This window comes from Erpetoichthys calabaricus, chromosome 5 (assembly GCF_900747795.2).
Source record: "Erpetoichthys calabaricus chromosome 5, fErpCal1.3, whole genome shotgun sequence".
Taxonomy (NCBI): domain Eukaryota; kingdom Metazoa; phylum Chordata; class Cladistia; order Polypteriformes; family Polypteridae; genus Erpetoichthys; species Erpetoichthys calabaricus.
Window position 1 is genome coordinate 191,731,670 of NC_041398.2, and position 23,408 is coordinate 191,755,077.

Below are 23,408 nucleotides of genomic sequence, written 5' to 3' on the forward strand. Positions count from 1 at the left end.
GCCTATGCTGACAGCATTAGGTAAAAAGCAGGAATAACCCTGGGCAGGTCATCAGTACATCTCTCACTGATGCTGATGTAGTAGCAATTCAGAGTTGCTAAATAACCTCCTATTCACCTCGATTAGAAAACTAGAGCATCTAGAGGAAATCCCATGCACATTTGGGGAGTATTCAAAAAAGCAGGTAGTAAATGATTTTGAGCTCCTGGAGCTGTGAGGCAGTAATGTGTCATGTTTATACTCCTTAATGTCATACCAGATTGTGAATCCTTTGACTGACTATAAAAGATACACATTTAAGGATACTGTTTATCAAATACACAGAAAAGAGGCTTATCAAACACTAAAGCACATCATAAAACACTAAATGAATGCCTCACTTAAATCTTACCAAAAGAGCCTTTCAGACCATCATATCAGAGTAGTTAGCCTGCTCTCACACAACCTTTCACTTTGTTTTTCATTCCAGACCTTTCAAATGTTCCACATATGGGGATGACTCTTGGTTAAAGGAATTCCTTACAATATCTAGGAGGCACCCGATCATACTGCCTTTTGGAAATGATTGCAGCCCTGGTTCCTTACTACTTGATTCCTAACTACATTAAGTAGCTAGTGGTCACTGTGCATACAAATTCCAATATTTAACAAGGATACATGGGCTGCCTTTCCCAGAAGATTTCAATTCAGGTCAATGTTTGGGAACTGTAAACAATATTTAATGTTTTGGTTTTTTTTCCTCAAATACAGAGTCATAATTGTTATCATACTATGTCATTTTAACAAAGAGCACAAGCAAACTTAATTAGGATAACACAGGACAATCAGTAAAATTATACAAGTTCAGTGTCTTAAGTCATATGGCCATACTGTATCCAATGTCAATTATTATTATTATTATTCATAAAAATAATAAACTAGAAAGGAACTGAGAACCACTAGTGGGCTGCAGGAGTTCCTTGTTATTTTTTCTTGTTCATGTCCTAAAATTTGGAATGATAGGCTTTGACATTTTTAATGTTAGTTGAGACTCAAAACTGCACACACTACCTAGGGTGGGCACATTTATGGCTAGGCGTACAGCTTAGGGCTTAAGTTTGAAGTTGGGAGCTCACCTAGTAGGACAATAGGAGACCAGTGTGGAAGAGAAGGAGTGTGATATTTGAGGGACGTAAGATGGGTGTGACATTTCATATACCGTATGAGGGAAAGTGTAGCAACCACTCCACATACTAGGAAGGGCTCACTATCCGTAGAGAAAGGCCCAGATGAGTATCTGTTTCATGTTTTCCTTTGCATGTTTGTGTTTTTTCTACACAATTGTTCACTCTTCATAATAAAACGTCTTTTGGTTGTACTTTGACTTTTCCGGTGTTGATATGAGCTCTAGGATGGTTCCAGTATATGCCCTAGAACTCACAAGAGTAGTACTACTATTTTTGCAACCATAAAACAATAAAATAAAGACTCTCCTTCCTTTTAATTTCTAAGCCCAGATGAAAATTAGGAAATGTCCTGCCGGGGATGCAATCGAACAGAACAAAGTCACGTATAGCATACATTCAGACACAACTAACAGGCCAATTAACATGCCAGTGTTACAAAACAAACCAGATAACCTACAAGGCCACAGGAAGAAAGTGCAGCTGTATAGTGACATGATGGGGTGACATAAGGTGAGAAAGTAACAACGCTACGCAACATGCTACTAGGCACGTCTCCTCTAAATAGAAGTCATCATTTTTCTGGTGTATGATTCTGTCTAAACCAGGCATGCGCAACCTTTCCGCTATTGACGGCCGCACTACAGACTTTTTACTTTAATGACGGCCGCACTACAGACTTTTTACTTTAATAACGGCCGCACTACAGACTTTTTACTTTAATGACGGCCGCACTACAGACTTTTTACTTTAATAACGGCCGCACTACAGACTTTTTACTTTAATAACGGCCGCCAGTAAGTCCAAGTAAACTTAATAATGTTTTATGATTTATGTAAAAATTTACAGGTTACACATTAAAACAGAGTATGATATATCTGACAATATTCAATTTACTGGTCTACATATGTAAAAAAATGTCTACGAAACGTCATATAGGACAAAAAACCTTTACAGCAATTGTTTCAGGAAGTTTGGAAAACATCGCCATTAATGGCTTCCTTGCTCTTGCATGTTTGCAGACAGACTTGCAAAGTCAGGGGACTCGCTGGAGACCATTAGCCGTATTCCAGACTCTAGATTGCTGTCTACCAATCGGGTTCGGTACTTGTTTTTCAGATATTTCATTCTGGAAAACGCTGCTTCGCACATATGATGACCGTTTGCTAATGGCGATAGGCAGTGTATGGACTTAGCCACAAGGCCGTACAGGCGTACACTCCCATTTCCTTCTCAGTTCCATATTGGCTAGCCGCTAGTCACGTGACTTCACATGTACTCCTGGGTGTCAGCCCATTTCAACCGAACTTAATATTCAAGTAAGCAAATCGGCTTTCGGCGTCACCATACTGACCCGGCCGACAAAGATTCCGCGGCGTTGAGACCCCTTACTCGCTGGAGTCCAGAGACCCTACACCTGCACGGCCGCCATTACGTGCACTTTAATATACACGTCCACGGCCGCCAAAGTCCTTGCCCACGGCCGCAGGTTGCGCACAGCTGGTCTAAACTATTAGCACATTAAATGCTTATTTGTTCAATTTGGATTTCACAGATCTTTGCAGTTTCACATGTACTAACATGCTATATATGAATTACAAAAAAAAACAGACTTTCTAAATGATAATTATTTAGTACAAAGAATACAGTTAAACAAATGAAGAGTATAATGAAAGATTACTAGGAAGGTCGAGTGTTTATTCATGGGGAATAACAGCCTTCTGTTTTTTTTTTTTTTTAAATAGGCTTTGTATTTTTAGTTTACCCTTTCAATACCTATTCCTCCTCAGTTATATTTTTTTTTTATTTTGAATGTATACAATATTGTCAGTGTACTGAGACAAGCAATTATCAAATTTACAATAAAAAAAGTGAAATAAACAAATTATTTCAGTTTGGCTATGTTTCAGGGTAGGCATTTTGAATATAGTTCTTGTGCAATGTAAGGCTGGTATGTTGTTCTGAGCTAACATCCTAAAACTCTTCCAACTTGCAAAAATATTCTTCAACTAAAACAATCTTTGGCATTAACAGAAAAACATGACACATTAGAACAACTTTCATGAAAATAAGACATTTAGCAAAAAAAAGCTTGCCAGTTGCCTAATTTCTGGATAAAAATATAGAGGCAAGTTTAGAATGTCCCTAAAGTCTATAGTTTGCTGTGTGATAAAAAATCTATTTACCCTTAAAAGGTTTCCACCTATGGCCCCGTGTTCTTGTAGAATAACCCATTTTACAATAATATCTGGGCTCCACAGTACTAATTCCCTTCAAAATTTAAAACACTTCAATCATGTCATCCTTTAGTCTATTATTGCATAAATTGAAAATGTTCAGCTCCTTTAGTCTTCTTGTCTTGATCAGAAAACAGCCTGGTCACTCTTCTCTGGACTTTCTCTGACACTGCTATGTCTTTTTGTACACAGCACTCCAGGGGCCTCATGTATAACGCCATGCGTAGAACTCACACTATAACATGGCGTAAGCACAAAAGCTGGATTGTGCGTACGCACAGAAAAATCCAGATGCAGGAATCTGTGCGCACGCAAACTTTCACGTTCTTCCACTACATAAATCCCGATCAGCGTGAAAAGTAACGCACGTGCACGCGCCTTCTGTCCCGCCCCAACTCCTTCCAGAATTACGCGTCTTTGAATATGCAAATCAATATAAATAGCCTTCTGTGAAAAGACAATGGGAAAAGCACAGGGGAAAATCTAAGAATTTCAGCGAATACCAAGTGGAGGCAAAGGAAAAATGTACTATTTGTTGGTGTAAACAGTGGTATAATCAATAAAAGAAAGTTGATCGAGTGACAGAGTGTCGGAGAAACTCGAAAGATCAAGTTCGCAAAGTCGCACAGTGCCCAAAATAAAAAAGAAATCACATACCGTGAAAAGGCAAGTCATAACCCACCGTCTGAGTGTCATATGAAAGCTTATTAGGGTACAGAGAAAAAAAATAGGCACACAGTGGGAAAAACGCACGAAATGTCAACTTTAATCTTGAAATTTCCACTTTAATCACGTAGTTTATTTTGCCATTAAAGTAGAACATCATAAACTTCATCTTAAAATCGTTTATTTTACTAGTTTCTCAAGTAGCACATTAAATGCTTTGTTCTGTATTTGATCTTCTATGTGCTCTATGTGTGTGAATCACTACGTGCTTCCGTTCTTTCTCTTTCTCCAACAGGGCACAGAATCCATTACATTCGAGATATTCACGCAAGAGGCTTGCTGCGCCATGCGCGACCTTCGATGAAATAATTTATTACAGAAGTACTGTCTCTTTCAAACGTACTAACCTCCAATTCCTCTACTTACTTTTCTTTCTCCAAATACCCAATCGCCCCACAATCAGCTCTGTAATAGACGTTAAGCCATCTGTAAGCTTAGAATGCCGATTCTTCAAAACTTTTAAGGAACATTGAAATATCTTCGTAGTACATGTTTAATTATTCTATTCGTCTATCCTTCCAGTGTCGCGTCAGCACCAGCAAGAATACAGCGCAAGGCAGGAGCTATCCGTGAACTAGCTATACGCTGCGGCACCGTGTCCTCACATGTTTAATTATTAACAATACAGATTATTTAAATGAAGTTAAAGTTTTATCTGTATACTATAAGCAACATATTTTGCTGCATTTCATCGTAAAAATGATATTGTCATTATACGCACTTTATAAAGTAGCGCAGGTTGTGCAACATTATAACTGTAGTGTACGTTTACAGTGAGGTAATTGTACTCATAAGTACAAACAGTTCTACAAGGAGCACTTGATGGACTGATTGAGTGCGTTTATAGTTCTTGGGATGAAACTGTTTCTGAAATGCGAGGTCCGTACAGGAAAGGCTTTGACGCTTTTTGCCGTTGTTGAGGTAGTGTGTACTTGAAACTGTATACCGATAATTCTCTTTCCGATCAGCTGCTGCTGTGATTCACACTCAGATACAGTGATATAAATACTCCGAGTGGTGCAGTGAGAGTAATATGGAAAAAGATGATCCGCTGTGGCAACCCCTAACGGGAGCAGCAAAAAGAAGAACAAGATGCAGTGAGCGTAACAACGCTAAAGCAGTTATGGTATTTGGAATACTATGGCTATTCCCTGGACCATTATATTGCTACAGGTTAATTACAATCAGATGCATTACACTAATAAACAATATGCAGTTAATTTCAGTGTATTTATAAAGCCGCGTCAGGAATGTGAAGCTAAGAAAGAAAGGATGAGCACACAGGAACAGTAGCACTGCTTTGACGCTGGGTGCCACCAGTCTGAAACTGAGCGGAGAAATTGCGTACACCAAGGTATGAGTTACCGTGGAAATGTGTGTGGCTTTACGCCAAGTTTAGGTTTTATACATCGCGATTTGAGCGTGGAAACGTTCGTACGCAACATTTCTGTGCATACGCACCGTTTATACATTAAGCCCCGGGTGAGGCCTTACTGGTAAGTTACTTGGACTTGTACTCTATTTATTGTGTAGTGTAACCCAACATGCTGTTAGAATTTTTAATGGCTTCTGTACACTGCCAAGATATAGACAGTTACAACTTTGAACTTTACTTTCAACTTTCAAACCTCCACTTATGTACTATTTTTATATTGTACATATAAAACCTTACATTTACTTACACTACATTTCATCTGCCACAAACCTGCCCAAAACAGTATTCTGTCCCGGTCCCTCTGTAATGATATAGCTGATTCTAGATAATCTGCTGCCTAGATTGGTATGTTCTACAATTCTACAATTAACTTGTTATTTAGTTTATTGTCTGGATTGTTTATTTATGTTAAAAAGAGTAGCAGCTCTGTCACTGTTACCTGTTTATAAGCCAATTTTCAACACGTCTGCACACCGCGTTTTGAATTTCCACTTCGTTTAGTATCCCCTTTTTAAAACTTTCTGAAAATCAAAAAAGTAATACCATACTGTATGTATCTATCAGATTGTTACTGTTTTGTTGTTTCTTCAAAGCACTTGGGAAAGTGTTTTTCAACCAGTGTGCCATGGCACAGTGGTGCACCATGAGAGCTGCCTGGGTGTGCCATAGAAATAACAGTGTTGTCTGAACCTGAGAGGGACAATCTCCACTGGTAATCAAGACCTGTCTGAGGAGGACAGGAATACCTGAAGAAGCTGGCATAAAGGCAGCTCTGTGATCACTATACTGCAGAAACAGCACTTCGGATGTGTCTCCTGGCTGCTACAGTCCATCTGCCTGGGTGTGTGGTTACCAGCAAGCCTCACAGGGCAGGTGGATTGTAGGCACATGAATTGCCTCTGAGACAGAGAGGGGTGGGCAAAGGGACAAAACAGCTGGGAGATGCCACCATAGTGCTTAAGTGCAGTGTCTGTGAACACTGATCTCGGAGTTGCTTTTTTTTTACTGGCCTCTCCAGTAGTCCTGCCCCTTCAGACAATTGAGCACATGTATGAGATATAATGTTTGTGGTTAGTAAAATAGTAATGTGCTTTGAGATGTTTTTGGTTACAAAAAGTGTGCCACCACAGACAAAAAGGTTGGGAAACACTGCTCTAGGATATTAGTCAAATACAATTCCTCCATCTGAAACCATACTGACTGTTCAATAATACACATGTATTTGATGCATGATCTTAAAAATTACTTCCTTTAATTTACTCATGATGCCAGTTAAACTCACTGGCCTACAGTACATTTACTTTGATCAGCCCAATCACACTCTTTACATTAAAAGATATCATTTGTTGGCTTCCAATCCTTAGAATGTTTCTCAATGTGCATGTTTTTTTTAAATATGACTCAAATGTTTACAGTATAGATGTACTCGCTATCCCTCTTAAGAAGAGGAAAAATATATTTGTTTCAGCAGTTTGTTTGATTTCAGTAGCACTTCTCTAATTTCCAAATCAATAAATACCTTCTGTGTAGTCCATGTCATTGATTTTACTTGCTATTTCACTGTGTGTATATTTTACTTCACTTTTACTATCCCTGATAAACTTCACCTCCTCCTTGACTTTTTTTACTATTTAAATATTAAAAGAATCTCTTTGGAATATCTTTAGCCTTTTCTGCAATATTTCTCTCTAACTGCCTTTTAGCTTCCCTAATGTTCTTTTTAACCCTTGTTAGCCCATGTTCTCATAAGCCCTATCGTTAGCACCTTATATAGTTGTTTTAATTGACAGCTTGTTTTTTAGCTCCTTATTTATCCACTAGAGAGATCTCTTTAAAATCTTACTGCTTGTAAATTTCAGCATTTTAGATAGATAGATAGATTAGTTATTGTACCTAAAATACATTTATACCTTTCCTACTGCTCCATGACCAATTTCACACTTGAAAGATTATCAGTTTATCTTTTTTGACTTTAATAAACCTCATCAATGTATGTTTCTGAAAAGTCCAACATTACTCAGTCATTAATACCCATATGAAGCACTTAATTAAATTTATTTGCCATGGTAAGTTGTTGGTCTTGGTTGCTATTGTAATACTCAGTTTGATATTTTAATTCTTTTGAAAATCTTAATCTGTTTCTGTTCAAATGAAAGAACAGTCATGTCAGAAATCTGACAGGAAAATAATACATACATTGGACTGTTGATTGTATTAGTGATTCCTTTCATCTTTTACTGTTTTTGTTTGTGCAGAGTACATGCTACTGTTTAACAAGCTGTTTGCATAAAAACATAAGAAATGTATCAAACAAGAGGAGACCATTCAGTCCGTACAGCTCATTTGTATAGCTAATAGCTAAGCTGACCCAACATCTCATTCAGATTTTGCTTAAAGGTTGTCAAGATTTGTGTTTCTGTACATATGTCAGTAGTTTGTTCCAGATTCCAACAACATTTTATGTAAAAAAATGCTTTCTGGCTAAAGTCCAAAATGTGCTTCCCCTTAATTTCCACTGGTGTCCTCGAGAATGTGATTTGCCATTAAGTTGAATGAATTCTGCAGGATTTACTTTATCAATGGCTTTGAGAATTTGAAAAAACTGGATTAAGTTTAATTTTCTGAGTCTGTCAGAATACGGCATGTCCTTAAGTCCTGGGATGTACTTGGTTGCTTTTCATTGCACAATCTCAAGTGCTGGTATTTTGTTCTTGTAGCATTGTGACCAGAACTGCACACACTACTCCAGAGGTGGTCTCACTAGTGAGTTATATAGTCTGAGCATAATGTCCCTTGACCTATATTCAACAGTTTTTACGTTATAACTTAACATTTGATTTGCCTTTTTAATCACTTTTGTACATTGTTTAGACGATGAAAATGTGCCAACACAATACCTTAAATCATTTTCATGGGGTGCTTCCTGTAGAACATTGTCTCCCATCTTGCATTTATAATTGACTACATTTTTCAAGTGTTTGCCCATTTCCGATGGAGGTCCAAGTCTTTCTGAATTGTGTTTTGCTGCCCCTTCAATGTCTGCCATTTCTCCTATTTTAGTATCATTTGCAAATTACAGGTTTGCTAACTATATCAAAATCTATGTCATTAATATAAATCAGAAAATGTAACAGTCTCAGGACAGACATCTGAAGAACTCTACTGATGATCTCACATGAGGCATTCTCCTCTTATCTGTACTCTGTCTCCTGTTGGTTACCCAACTTGAGATTCAGTTTTGTAGGTTAGTTCTGATGCTACAGCTTCAGAACATAGGTTTGGAATTCTATGTAATTATGTTTAAGCCTGAGTTAGACTCAGTGTGATCTGTAATTTTCCACACTAGATGCTTCCATCTAGTGGATAACATTATGCTGTAAAAAATCATAAATATTTTTATGTGTTTTGCCACTCTTAGATAACACATTAATATTTATGAGTGGGGAGGAGCCTTCAACCAAAACACACAATGCCGTGTAAATGAGAAGCTGTAAAGCCAGTTTTATAACAAACTGAAACCAAACCATTACTAGAATTAAGTGATAGTGATGACAATGTGAATTGGTCATCAGATGTTGACACAAATAATGAAAGTGATGCATATAGCATTGGCATTGTATGACTGAAGTGCTATAATATGGCTGGTAACATTCAGTCGCTTGAAGGTTCACTGTTGGAAAGTAGATGTATAGCATCAAGGCAGAATGATTGTGATCGTGCAGAGAAACACACTTCAACTGTCCCAACTGCAACATTGGGCTTTGCGCCAGTGAGTTTTTCACACATGTCACACGAAGGCCGTGCATTGAATCTGCATCAGTACAGCAGTGGATAGTAGTCATACCTTTCATGTTTTGATATATACATATTAATGTTATATACAGTATAGTAACATTTTATCTTGTTGATAAAAAAATCAACATTTTTGATTTCTTTTCTAGAATTAAACATAGTGGGGAGGTTAAAATACCAATAACTTCTCTTTTTATTACTTTGTCATTACTGACAAAGATGAGATCTAGACAGCTATCACAATGTGTGTTGGGCTTAAAACTTGGTGAGAAAACAGTCCTTTAGTATTAGCATCATTTCAGTTTCCTCTTTTGTATTTCCAATAGATGCCTCCCAATCAATGTTTGGAAAATTAAAATCACCTATGATCACTACACCCTCTTTCTTGAACATATGTCTTATTTGATTAAATAACATGCTATTGCCTGATATATCAAATTCTGGCAGCCTGTATCAAACTCCAATAACTAAATCTCTGGTTTTCTTCACTACTAGCTTAACCACTGTGATTCTGACATGTTCCCTTCTTCCATCTTGAATTTATTGGTCTGAATATTATTTTTTTCATATAGTGCCACAAGTCCTCCTTTCATTCCTTGTCCATCTTTCCTGAAGCATATACAGCCAATGATATTGTTTTCCTCAACATCAGTCTCAGTCTCCTGATATTCCTAAAATATTATAGCCATAAGTCAATGCTGTTACTGCCAGTTCATGTAGTTTCTTACTAACTCTCCTAGCATTAAGGAGTAAACATTTTAAATGAGGAAAGCTACTTTTTTGGTCAAATTATATTTAGGTTAGGTTGGCTTCTTATTAATGTCTTTCTTAAACCCCAGATGAATTAATTAAATGCCTCTGTATTTATTCCATACAATTGACTATGAAGTGATGTGTTTCGTTGTTGCCTTTGTTACTAAAGAATGTCATCCACAATGTTGCTTGGAGACAACTTTAGATTTCCAGTACTTCATCACCCACTCTACTATTCTCACATATTGTTATTTCTTTTGTTTGACTTTTCAATGTTTGCTTACACTATGTGGGTTCCCAGATCATCAAACAAAATTTTTTTCTGTTATTCCTCTTCTACTTTATCTTACAGTTCAGCATACAATAATGAACAAAAACAAAAGCTATGAGTCATTATGCCTGAAGGCTACAACTTCCTGACGTGGATAGCTTTAATTTAAAAATATTTATACATGGCTTATGTCAGGTTACTCAGCAATCTGCAGTTGTGCACTTTCTTTTGTTAGATTTGCTTTGCTTGGTGGTGATCTCTCATTCTTTTTAGGGATTCAAAAAGGCGGCCTCATCATGACAACACAAGGATACGGTCAAGTGGCGCTTTGCTTGTAGACATTTGGGGAACATGAGATGTCATGCAGTGTGACCAAGTAGTCACCAAGTATATAAGCAGCCCTGGAAGGATTGTCAGCTCTTCTGCTTTTCCTTTGAATTTCCAGACTTTTTAATGTTTCTAATTCTTGAAATTTAAAGCAGCTTTTGTGTCTGTACCTGCAGTTTGGCACATTCATTTGTGTTTGTTTGTTTTATATTTTGATTTTTGTGCTCCTCTCTGCTTTGTCTGTTTAAGGTTGTTGTCTTTTCAATGTTTTCTCCTCATTTAGGAGTTAGGCAGGTGCCCACCCTAGCTGTGGAGAATCTGTAAATGTTTTAAGAGTGCTATGTATTTCTATTGCACCTTTCTTTGTTCAGGCTAGTAATATTGAGTTTTAGGGCTCTTATACCATGTGCTGTCTGCTGAATGTTGCCTCTCTCTTACTACTTTAACATTGTGACATGATGGCATGTTCATAAAATTTCTTTTTAAAATTTTTTTTCTATGTCTACTGCTATTTACATGTCTCTCTATTATAAAAAAAAAATCCTGGAAAAAAAGCAGGGTGACAATATGTGATCTTCTCGGAAGACATTTAAAAGACCCGCGAGACAAAAAAGACTGGCCACGGAGCATCTCGCGGGGACCGTAAACATGAGACTTGGTGCCAAGAGATTGTCCCAGGGCCGTCTCGCGGGGTCATGGAACACGCCCTTCTTATCAATTAAGAGCACGGCCAGCCAGCAAAACACTCAGACATGTAAATGCACGTAGCACACATAGATCCTGTGCTCTCAGCACATATAAAGCGTACAAGGACAATACGCTCTAGATGAAAGAGCAGCGCGGAAAAAAGAGACCCAAAAGCATTGGAGTGAAAAAAAGGCAGATAAGAGATTATGAAAGTAGTGGAATTCGAAAGGCTCAAACAAATGATGGCACAATACACATGCAGAGAAAGGTACAGAATATGAAAGCAGTAAAATTCTAAAGTATTGTAGTGTCTCAGCGAAGTTGAAGCCTTATTTGTTTTAAGTGACTGGTCCGATTGAGGGAGGGCGGAGTACAGCAAGGTCTCCGATAGCGGGGTATTGATTGATGCGGTGTTGGCGAGACCCGGGGGAGGAGGGGTTGGAGAGTGTGCTAGAAAGTTGTGTTTGGGGTTACGAAGTCGGCGATTGTTCAAATAGAACTTTTATGACATTTTATTACGTCAGTCGCTACAGTATAAAAAAAAAAGATAGTAAACATCGCATTAGCGCAAACAGAAGGCAATTAATCATCAGAACTAGGTGTCATTGAAAAAATAGCAGGACAAATCGAGGTCAGAAATAAAAGGCAAAGAGTGGAAAACAAAGTCTTTTTGCCTTCGCAACTTCATAAACACGTTCACAAACTTATACATGCAGAGCAGATTATGAAAGCAGTGGAATTCGAAAGGCTAAAAAAAACATGCGCGATACAAATGTGGAGAAAGTTAAAGAATATGAAAGTAGGAAAATTAGAAAGTATAAAAAAAGAAAGTAAAAATCACAGTAGCGCAAACAAATGGAAATTATTACTCAAAAAAGGGAAAATAATCACCACGGACCAGGTGTCATTTAAAAAAAAGCAGGACAGAGCGAGGTCAGAAATAAAAGACAGAGTAGAAAACAAAGTAAAACGTCATAAAGAAGTTTAAAAAAGGGGGCTAAACACATGCAGAGCAGGTTAGAGATAATGAAAACTGGAATTCAAAAGACACAAAAAAAACGTAGGCGCGAAACACATGCAGAGCAACATGCAGAATATGAAAGCAGAAAAAAACGACAGTGTCAAAAAAAGAAAGTAAAGATTGCATTAGAGCAAACAAAGAAAAATTATTACTCGGAGAAATAACTAAAAAGCAAATAGAGATTGAATATATGGACGCAGGTGATATGTCAGAAGTATATAAATATTGTAAGGCTTTGAAGTTTAAGTCAGAGAATTTCAAAAACGGGGTTTACCTCACATGCATTTATTGGTTACATTGCAAAAAAAATTATTAACTGCTGATGATGTCGATCGCTTTGTCTGTGCTGAAATTTCAAACAGAGAAACCTATCCTGAATTATGGTACAAAATCATTAAACACATGTCTCACTGACCTCATTTAAAAGATTCAGCATATTGGGACTTGAAAGATTCCAAATATTGTTTTTACATAAGTTCTGAAATAAAAGTGAAATTAATGAAATAGCAACAATTCAAAGAAAAAAAAATCTTAAAAGTGTGTATCCAGAAAACCAAACACGAGGGTTGGCGAGCGAAGTGAGCAGGGGGCGAAGCCCCCTAGTTGTCTACAAATTCTACATTTGCTTAATCTAGTTAAAAATCTGGGCATCTTTACTGTCTTTCTTTTTTACTTTAAGTGTTCTCAAAACAAACATTTACATGTTGGTCATCACAGATTGCATTGTAGTGCAACACATATTGGGAGACAGACATCCATCCTCTTTACTGATCCCATTTCTTGTAATATCAGTGAATATTCTGTTTTATTATTGATAAACTAAATAATTAATTTTAATGTGTTATTTTATAAATAATTAACTATATAATTTTAAATAAATAACTTTTTCCAACCAGTTTAAAAAGGGAAACAACCACAATTTTTCCAAAGCAACTGTGTTGCCATTTTCAAAATTTATACTTATTATAGTATATCAGTATCAACATTAGCAGACCTTTCACAGCACTACATCTTTTATGCACCATCTTCCAACAACCCTGGCACTGTATTGAACTTCATCGTCCTTTCGCTTTCAAACTGCCTTTCAATTTTAACATTTGCTCCATCAATTTTGCTATGCTTTATGCCATCAATATGAATTCATCAGCATAACAGAGCTTCCATAGCAGTCCTTCATACTCTCTTCTCTGGGCACCAGCTCTGACACTATTACAAAAGGCAGCATTTTGCTTTTTCAGCTACTGCTGAGCTAAATTAAAATGGGCACAAATATGCTTGAGCAATAAGTGAGAAAAATTATGACTGAATATTTAAGCGAAGTCCACAGTATATACAACTTCATTGAATAAATATGCATACACAAGCATGCTTAATTAAGGAAAGCATGTTTGGAAATTTTGAATTGTTCTTTTGTCCAATATTTTATTTTGTCTCTGTCTGTAATATGCATAACCTGAGAGCTTATATTAAAGGATCTGGCACCTGCAGATAGAGATTAGTCACAATTGTGAAAGGGCTTGACAAAGAAAAGAAGAATATTAATATTAAAGAACATTAGAACAATCTAGATGAGAACGGGCCATTTTGCCCAACAAAGCTTGCCAGTCCAATCCACTGATTTCTTCCAAAATAACATCAAGTCTAGTTTTAAAGCTTCCCAAAGTTCTACTGTCAAACTGCTTGGTAGCCTAATCTATGTATCTGTGGTTCTCAGAGTGAAGAAAACATTGTAATGTTTCCTTGAAAAAAAATTTCCTCCATCTTCAAAGAAGACAGTCATGGAGCACAGATGAGAAAGCAGAACATTTCTTTATTTGCACAGAGTTATGTACAAATGTCTCAGTACACGGAGTGAGCAATCAAATAAACAATTCATCTGCTTTTACATTTTTTCTAATTGCCATTACTTCATTTAATACATCATGACATCTGACTCTTAATATACAGAACTTTATTACCTCCTCAAATAAACTAATGGCACCAGTAATTTCTGACTGTCAATTCTCCCATTTTTCCAAAAACTGCTTTGTTAGTGTTGTTGATTGTCCTATTGATCTTTGCACCACTTCATAGCAGGGGTGTATGGAATTTCCCATCTGTTTATCCCTGCTTTCTGGAGGGGTGTTCCTTATTTCATTTATCTCATTCTAACCTTGGAAATTGACGTTGGCAGTTTCTTTAGGACAGGGCTGAAACTTTATCAACTTAAGCTTTAAGTTTCATCTAGCTAACCCTTAAGTTACACTTAAATGTTTTACTTGTTTTTATAATTCATTCTGTTATAGCATTATAAATATATCTGGTTTTATATATATATATATATATATATATATATATATTTGCAGTTGGAGATCCACAAAGGGAGAAAAAAAACGAATCACGTATCATAAAATAGTTTTATTCCTGAGCTTTCAACCCCTATCAGGGGTCTTCATCAGAGGATAATGCTTAGACTTACAAGAATCAAAGGCAATATATAGCAACATATTCAGCGGGGGGGTGGGTGGAGGTGACTAAGTCCGTATGATCAAAAGGGGGGGGGGGTTATCGTTAAATTAAAGTGCATATGTCCTTCTTAAGTTGGCATATGCTGGGTTTATGTCCAAGTGTCTGCATATGCCAACAGCAGACCCCCGTGACCCTGTGTTCGGATTCAGCGGGTTGGAAAATGGATGGATATATATATATATATATATATATATATATATATATATATATATATATATATATATATATATATATATATATATACAGTGTATATATATATATATATATATAGTGGCCAATAGAGGACGCTCCAGTCGCCCCAACCTGACACAGACAGACGCAGGAGGCACAACATCAAAGCACATATTTTTCTTTTCCCTTGTGGTAAACATCTTCCCTGTCTCCAAAAAGCACAACACAACTCTCGTAAATTCTTCTTTTTTATTTTTCCTTCTCCTCCACTCCTCTGGGCAAGCTTTGTCTCCCTCCTCCCGACTCTGGCTCCCTAAGTAGTGGCTGCTGGCTCCTTTCATAAGGCACCCAGAAGTGCTCCAGGTGCTTGTTGTCCTACTTCTGGCAGTACTTTCAAGTGTGGTGGAAGAGCTGTTCTCCAGGCTCAGCAGCCGTTGCAGCACCCCCTGGCGGCACCCACGGATCCCATCAGGTCTGTATACAAGTCCAACTTTCATGGAGCCCTGCTGGAGTCTGAGTCACCACTGCAACCCAGTGGGGCTGTCACCTAGAGGTGTGGGGAAAGTAGTGCTCTGACCACACTTCCTTCCGTGTTCCTTCCAGCGTGGGGGCGTCCCGGCTGGGCAAGGGCCATGGCATCCAGTACAATATATATATATATATATATATATATATATATATATATATATATATATATATATATATATATATATATATATATATAAACTTGAAATAAATTGAAAAAGAGTAAAAGATTATTATATATTAACTAAAAATTCCATTATGTTTATGCAAAATTTACCCTGTACTAATTTCTTTATAATTTTAAATACTTCAATCATGACTTCTGTTATTCTTCTTCTATTCATCTCTTATAGCTCTGGAATCAACCTAGTCACTCTTCTCTGGACTTTTTGTAGAGCTGCTATGACCTTTTTGTAGTCTGGAGACCAAAACTGCACACAGTACTTCAGATGAGTCCTCACCAGTGTGTTATAAAGCTTGAGCATAACCTCCTTGGACTTGTACTCCACACATCTTGCTATATAACCTAATTCCCTTATGTTTTCAAACCTAACATTTTACTTCTTACATGTTAAACTTTACATTTACTGACATTAAATTTCATATGCTACAAATCTGCCCAAGCCTGTATGCTGTCCAAGTCCTTCTGTAATGGTTCAATGGATTCTAGATTATCTGCCAATCTACCCAGCATGGCAACCTCCATAAACTTAACCAGCTTGTTATTTACCATATATTCCTATCCAAATTATTTACTGTATATATATTAAAAATAAGCTTTTTATTATACATGTATATAGTATATAGTTTCCCCTCCTCGTTATTACAGACACATCCATCCACCATTGAGAATGTTTTTCTGCAAATCATTCACTTAATAAACAAATAAAGTTTGTTAATAAGCAAAAAGTTTGAGAAATGTCTGCAAAACATTGTTCCAAAACTACTGATGTTTTTATACCTTCTTGCAGCTTTACAGTGCTGAAGTATGGAATGGAGTCTGTTAATTGGACCAATGTGCACATTTACTGAATGTATCAATTAATTTTTCACTTTCGATGCTTCTCTGTTAAGTTGTCAGCACAGAACCTTCCTCAATCTCCACTAGTCATTAGAGTAAGGGAGAACAAGAATTAAGTTAGGAATAAGAATATAAACAGTATATTTTAATAAGTTCCATTAATAATATATTGTGCAAGATCACTTTTAATAAATGTTTCTCTGCTGTGGTGTGCTGGGCTGGTAACATCACTTCAAGAGAGGCCCGCCAAATCAACATGCTAATTTAAAGGGCAGGCTCAGTTATTGGATGCACTGTTGACCCCTTGGAGGTCGTAGCAAAGGAGAGAACAAAACTGAGTGCCATTATGAACAATGCTGCACATCCTTTCCATGACACACTGAGTACTTTAAGCCAATGAATTATTCAGCAGAAGTGTGTCAAGAAATGCTACTGGGGCTTCTTTATAAAGGCAGCAATACGTCTGCATAATGCCTCACTGGGACTGTGACTGGCAAGTCAAAAGTTTTCTTTCTTTTTAATTTTCTTGCTTTATAGTCATTCTGGTGTGTGTAAAATGTGTGTGTATATTTATTTATTTATGTACTTACTAACTTATTTACCTATTTTTGTATGTATTCAAAGAGCTTCTCTTAAAAGCCAAATCTCTCCCTAGGGACAAATAAAATTCTATCTATCTGTCAGAGGGGGACATTTAGTTGTACACTGAGTGGTTTCATTTCTCTCTTAGGCAAAGGAACATGTAAATATTACATTTAAAACACAGTAGATGAAGAGGCAATAGGCACCCATTGTTGGGACTGGGGTGAGAAGTTAAAAGGCAAAATTCCTGGGTAATCCTGTTACTGATTATTGTGACGGCTGTCTACAGGATATACGTATTTGCTTTCTTGCAAAAGAATCACTGCTTTAAAGTTTTAACTGCTTAAAAAAATACAAAATTGTGATAAAAGAACTGCTCCTTCCTTGGAAAATGTTTGTATTTACCTGACTTAGAAATTAACATGTCTGAGAATTTTGGTTTCTAATCAGCATATGTATACTCATTGATAGTTGGTAACAAAACATTTTGTTAACTTGTGTTTACACTATTTGTTAAACCCAGGAAATTTGGATGTGCCATTGTTTAATCCATCATCTTGTTGATCTAGGCAGGGACTGAAGGACATTTAAACTTCTGGGCAGGAGAAGGCAGAGTAGAGGGACGGTCCACTGAGAACGCTGCCAAGACACTCGCACAGAGCACAGGGGCTTGCAGGCAGACGAGGGTATGTGTCTGGTACGACGTGAGGCACAAGGACAGCAAGACTTACTTCCAGGGAGGAAGAGACAGCTCCACAAGGAGATGCCGGTTGTGGGCCCAGTGAGGGAGGGAAGCCACATGAAAGGACCGAGCCAAGCTGGCAGACGAGAAGCAGGGCATGCCTAGGTCGCAGCAACACAAGGAGCCCAGAGTGGAAAAAAAGAATGACGAAGAGACGCTGACAGGGATTCAAAGATTTGACAAAACCTCTATTGGGAAATGAGTGTCTGGTGAACAGAGTGCATCCGTGGACAGTTGGACGATTAATTGTTGGGGTAACACAGTGCACAAACTGGACTCTGCACCACTAAAGGTTGTATCCTCCACTTCATGTTTTAATGGACTTTTAGAGTGTGGACTGTGTGCTTTCCTTTTAAAATAAAGAATTTCGGTCCTGATATTGTTAGATTTTTTTTTAGGTTTGCTTATCTTTTTAATGTACCTTATATTGTCTTGGGTAGTAGAAGTTACTGTTGCTTTTTCTGAAAGTACTGTTGTGTCTTTCATTGTGTGTTTACTCACCGCCCAATTTAAAGAAACCTGTGTGCTATTATTGGTAAATTTCAAGAGTTCCCACTCTCTTAATAAAACGGGGTGGCATAGTTGGATATTTTAACAGTGTCTAGGTTAGATTACCTGTAAGTGTGACCAGACACCTGTCACATATCTATCTATCTATCTATCTATCTATCTATCTATCTATCTATCTATCTATCTATCTATCTATCTATCTATCTATCTATCTATCTATCTATCTATCTATCTATCTATCTATCTATCTATCTATCTATCTATCTATCTATCTATCTATCTATCTATCTATCTAAAAACTAAAACACTACAAGAAATACAATAATGTAAAAAAAAATCAGCCTGTAACAATTGCTCTGTAATTCTTTGGAAAAAAGCACACTTACACCAGGGCTGCAACAACTTTGGAAATCTGCTCCCTGGCAAACATGGCTTCAATAGCAGTGCCAGGCCTCTTTCCAAAATGTACAATGATTGCTGTGTGAAACAGTAAAACTTTGCCTTGTAAAGTGTTCATAATATTGGAGATGGAAGATTTGGAAACAGAATAACTAATCAACATATTATTTTTCAGAGTAAACCCACACATTCATGATTGTATGAATATGAAAATTGTTCCAAGAAACATAATCATTGGAGACAAATAGCCTACAAAGAAAAAGCCCAAGCAGAAGAGATATTGGGATTGTAAAAGGAAATCTGTGAAGTGCCCTCTTATGTCCTTGTAACATGAAAGCATCTTCTCCCTCTTTCTTTCCCCACACCTATAGTAATGTTACTGTGAAGAACTGTCTTCAGATCTACAAATAGTCTGTCCATTTTTCACAACACAAAGAGGAATGATTATAAAGAAAATAAAAAGTAACAAAGAAATAGACAGAAATAACATAAAATAAAGCATGCCTAAGTAATTAATCTGGACAGTCTGACTTTATTGTTTTCTTCCTCCAAAACTATTTCTCATGGTCGATCTCTCAGTTTTCTTCCTTTTTCTCTCTCTGCTTCTCTGAACTCTGGCTTTGCCCAACTCATCCTGTGACTGGAAGCTTTAAAACACCATTCCTGGTGTGCTTGTGTGCCAATCCCCATAGTCACTTCTGGGGTCACGGGCGTCTGTTTATTGCTAGAGGCTAGCGTTCCCTTTTGTGGCTTGTAAATAACTGACCTATTCTTTAAAGACTTGGACCTAAAATAGTTTTATCATTTATTTACTTAACAGAATATTGTGGCTTAAACATGGTAATACTGAGGCTTCTATTGAGAAGAGGATGGCATGAGTTTAGGTTAAGAAATCTGAGTTTTGTATTTTGCACTAAACTAGCAATGTTAATCCAGTCAAACCAAATTTGGCTTTACAAATGAGCAGCTTCTGGTTTCTCTTCTGTACAACATGTTATGACCATCGGCTAATAAATTTGAGTCAATATTTTTGCAGTTAATGTTTACAAACATATTAATCAGATCAAATCTAACTTGATGTTATAAGTATACATTTGTTGAAAACATTACAGAACATTATTGGAAATGTGAAACTAAATCATGCAAAACCTTTAATCTTACAAGTAGGTAAAGAACTCTAATTGAAAAAGGATTTTTGAATTAAAGGTTGTAATTAGCCTCTAAGTAATGAAGAGGTCAAAAAATAGAGACTCTACCTCCCAGCCATTAAACAAAAATAATGAAATAACTGTAAGTGATTAAAATGAAGCAAAGTAGGATGGTGAGAAAATGTATAGTAGTCACATTGACTAAGCTGACGGTTGTCGATTACAATGCTTTAGACATATTTAGAACATAATCTATGCTCTCTGGTTAGAAATATTTCTGAAGCTAAATATACTTTACACATAATAAATTAAAGAGTTTAGGTAAGCAAGTATAAAATAAAAATGTATATTTAAGCATTAGAAGAAATATGTAAAGCTTTAGCAGCAAATTACACAAAATCTTAAGGACGAGAGTTGTTTTTAATGAATGAAAATGAAGATGTAGAAAGAATAATTGATTTTGTAAATACAGTACTCCTCACCAAAAGTATTGTGCTGGATGCTGAATGTGTTTGCCTGGACAGCCTACTCTCTTTCAGGCTTCCTAATTATTTGATTGTTCTTCTGTGATGATTCTCCAAGGCTTGAGCAATGTTCAAATTGTTTGCTACCTCCATGTTAGAGGCTCAGGCACCTGCCTGTTGGAGTTTTTTTCAAACAGACATTTCTTGCTTTCTGATTAAACTGCACAAAGGCAGACATACTGTATATGTCTATCAAGCTAATGGGAAAAAAGTCTGTCTGAATGCCAGAACTGTCAGAAGTGTATCTTTATGGCCCAGCTGAGCTACTTCTGAACACATTCAATGGGATAAAATGCACATGGGCAAGCTGACATTTTTTTGACAGTTCTTTGCATTTTTCTCTATAATTGTGGGACAGCTTCCATTAGCATACAGTAATCTCCAGTTTTACTGTAAACAGTGCTAGCTTGCTCTTTTCACATAAATGTTGCAATACGGTCTGCTCCATCCTCAGTACGCACAAAATACCATGTCATCTTTTCTGAGTGTTTAGAATCTTGTGTGGCTTTTGAAAAGGATCTGGTTTATTTGTTCTTTGCCAATTAAGCAATCCTCTTGATAGGCCAGACAAATCAGAGACTGTTTTACTGTGAAACTCAAGGAAACCATCTGAAGAGTGTACAAGAGGGATCCAATCAGCTTCTGATCTTTTGTAGAAAGAATGGCACTTTTCATCAGAAGGAAAGTAGCAGGTAATAAAACTATTTTGAATCAATCACTGCATTAACAAAGCAGTGAATTTGAGAAATCTGGAGAGAGTAGCTGGATGATGCTCACTCAGAACTGGTTCCACATTGAAGATTTCTTTCTGCATTGCTCTCAATGTTGCTGGAATGGTTTCAGGCACCCACAATCATTAAGTGTAATCAGCTCATAAAATGGATGGTCACAGAAACGACCTTAATGCTCAACTCAAAGAAATCAAAACTTGCAAAAATATAAATATACTAGTGTGAATTCAGTGTTTCTCACTCCAACTATATCTTCAATATTACAATACCTATGGTTGAGTTTCACCCAATAATGTCAAAAATGCAGCCAGAGAAGTCCACTCGAAATTTAATGGAAGAACAAATTTTGTACTGGTTGGGCCAGTTAGAAACTCATTTAATAGGGGGAAATTCAATTACACATGATGTTGCAACAAATATTGAAAAAGCAAATGAAAAGCAAAAACTACCAGTGCCATCGTACACATGTTTGATCGATGAATCCTGTCTTTGACTTGTTGCAGTGCGATCTTCTGCTGTAGCACTGTGCAGGGTGAAGTTCTGTTTGATGTAATGTTCATTATGCATTCTTGGGGATATTTGTTGTGGATTGAACATAATGTGGGCTTTATTTGTATTGTGATCATGCAATATCTCCCCCCTATGAAAATCTAGCACCCCTTGGCTACTTTGTTTTGCAATCAAATTATTGAACGTATTGTAATTTTTATAGCCACCAGTAGACAGGAGTGCATGTGTAAAACAAGTTTTGTTTGCAGGGTATTTTTAATTTATTACTTAATTTTAAATAGCATAGTACAGTATTTTAAACTCTGATCAAGGGTATGCAGAGAGACTCTTCTCGTTTTGAAACAGAGTTTTTTTCTGCATATGGAAACAAGATGACAATCTGTCATTCTTACAGTAATCAGTCTCTCTTTTGGATTATTTCTTATGGTGGGGTTTTGTGCTGGCTTTTCTTGGTAAGTTTGAGGAACATTGTGATGGGAAGCTGTGACATAACTTTTTAGTTCCTGGAACAAATCCAGTAGTTCAACCTTCTCCTGGAGTGTCTTAAACTTCTTCTGGTGCTTAGGTTCATTGCCAGAAGTCTTTGAAGGTGCAGGGCGATTGGGCAGCATCTTAGGGCTTTAAGAAGAGCAAAATGAAAAACACGAGAATACTCGAGATAGCTACACGCTGTAAACTGTTATGATGTGGGAGTGCTGGGCTGCATATGCCAGAGATGCGTCTCACAGGGCAGCAGCAAGGAGAAATGAATAACGCTCTCGGATTGGCCACTTTCATCATTCCAAGCCGCGTTTTCCTGTATGGTTGCTTTGTGTTCTCTCTACAATACAGAATTGCCATGAAAAAAGCCATAAAAAATTGTGGAGGATATTTGCGGTTTCCGCTAGCAATTATTAGTTAGGTTCAAAGGAAAAATCTGAAAACGACTGAGGCCGCAAACTCTGAACCGCGACTTTGCGAAGGCCTACTGTATAGCTAGAAGAGCTCATTCATTTTTTATTAGTGTGTGACTTCATCTTATCTCTTGAACCAGAAACTTACTTTGTGATAAAGTTATTTAAACTAGCCAAATATATTTTTATAACTACCATCTTTTAAAGTTTTTTATTTTTTATTTTTGGGGAGTAAATACATGCTTAAATACAATTTAGACTTCACACCTCATTACAGTCACGATATGTCCTATAATGGCTAGAGTATGTGATCTAAAACAATGATTTTATTATATCTTTTGTATTTTTTAACTTTGTATTGAATGGTTTCCTTTGCCTTTTTATGCTTTTGTTTAAAGTTAATATTTTAGACTACTATATTATTACATTTTTACTCATATGTACAATTTCTTTTACAAAGTATGTTGCTGAATCATGTTGTATAATTTTTTTCTAGTACAGTAATCCCTCGCTATATCGCGCTTCGCCTTTCGCGGCTTCACTCCATTGCGGATTTTATATGTAAGCATATTTAAATATATATCACGGATTTTTCGCTGCTTCGCGGGTTTCTGCGGACAATGGGTCTTTTAGTTTCTGGTACATGCTTCCTCAGTTGGTTTGCCCAGTTGATTTCATACAAGGGACGCTATTGGCAGATGGCTGAGAAGCTACCCAACTTACTTTCTCTTT

General features: G+C 36.9%; 1 protein-coding gene across 3 annotated transcripts in view; it reads right to left on the reverse strand.

Annotated features, from left to right (window-relative positions):
- Window positions 1-23,408, reverse strand: part of trpm3 (transient receptor potential cation channel, subfamily M, member 3) — a 971,875-nt gene that overhangs the window by 377,724 nt on the left and 570,743 nt on the right. The gene's annotated exons all lie outside the window — the stretch shown is intronic.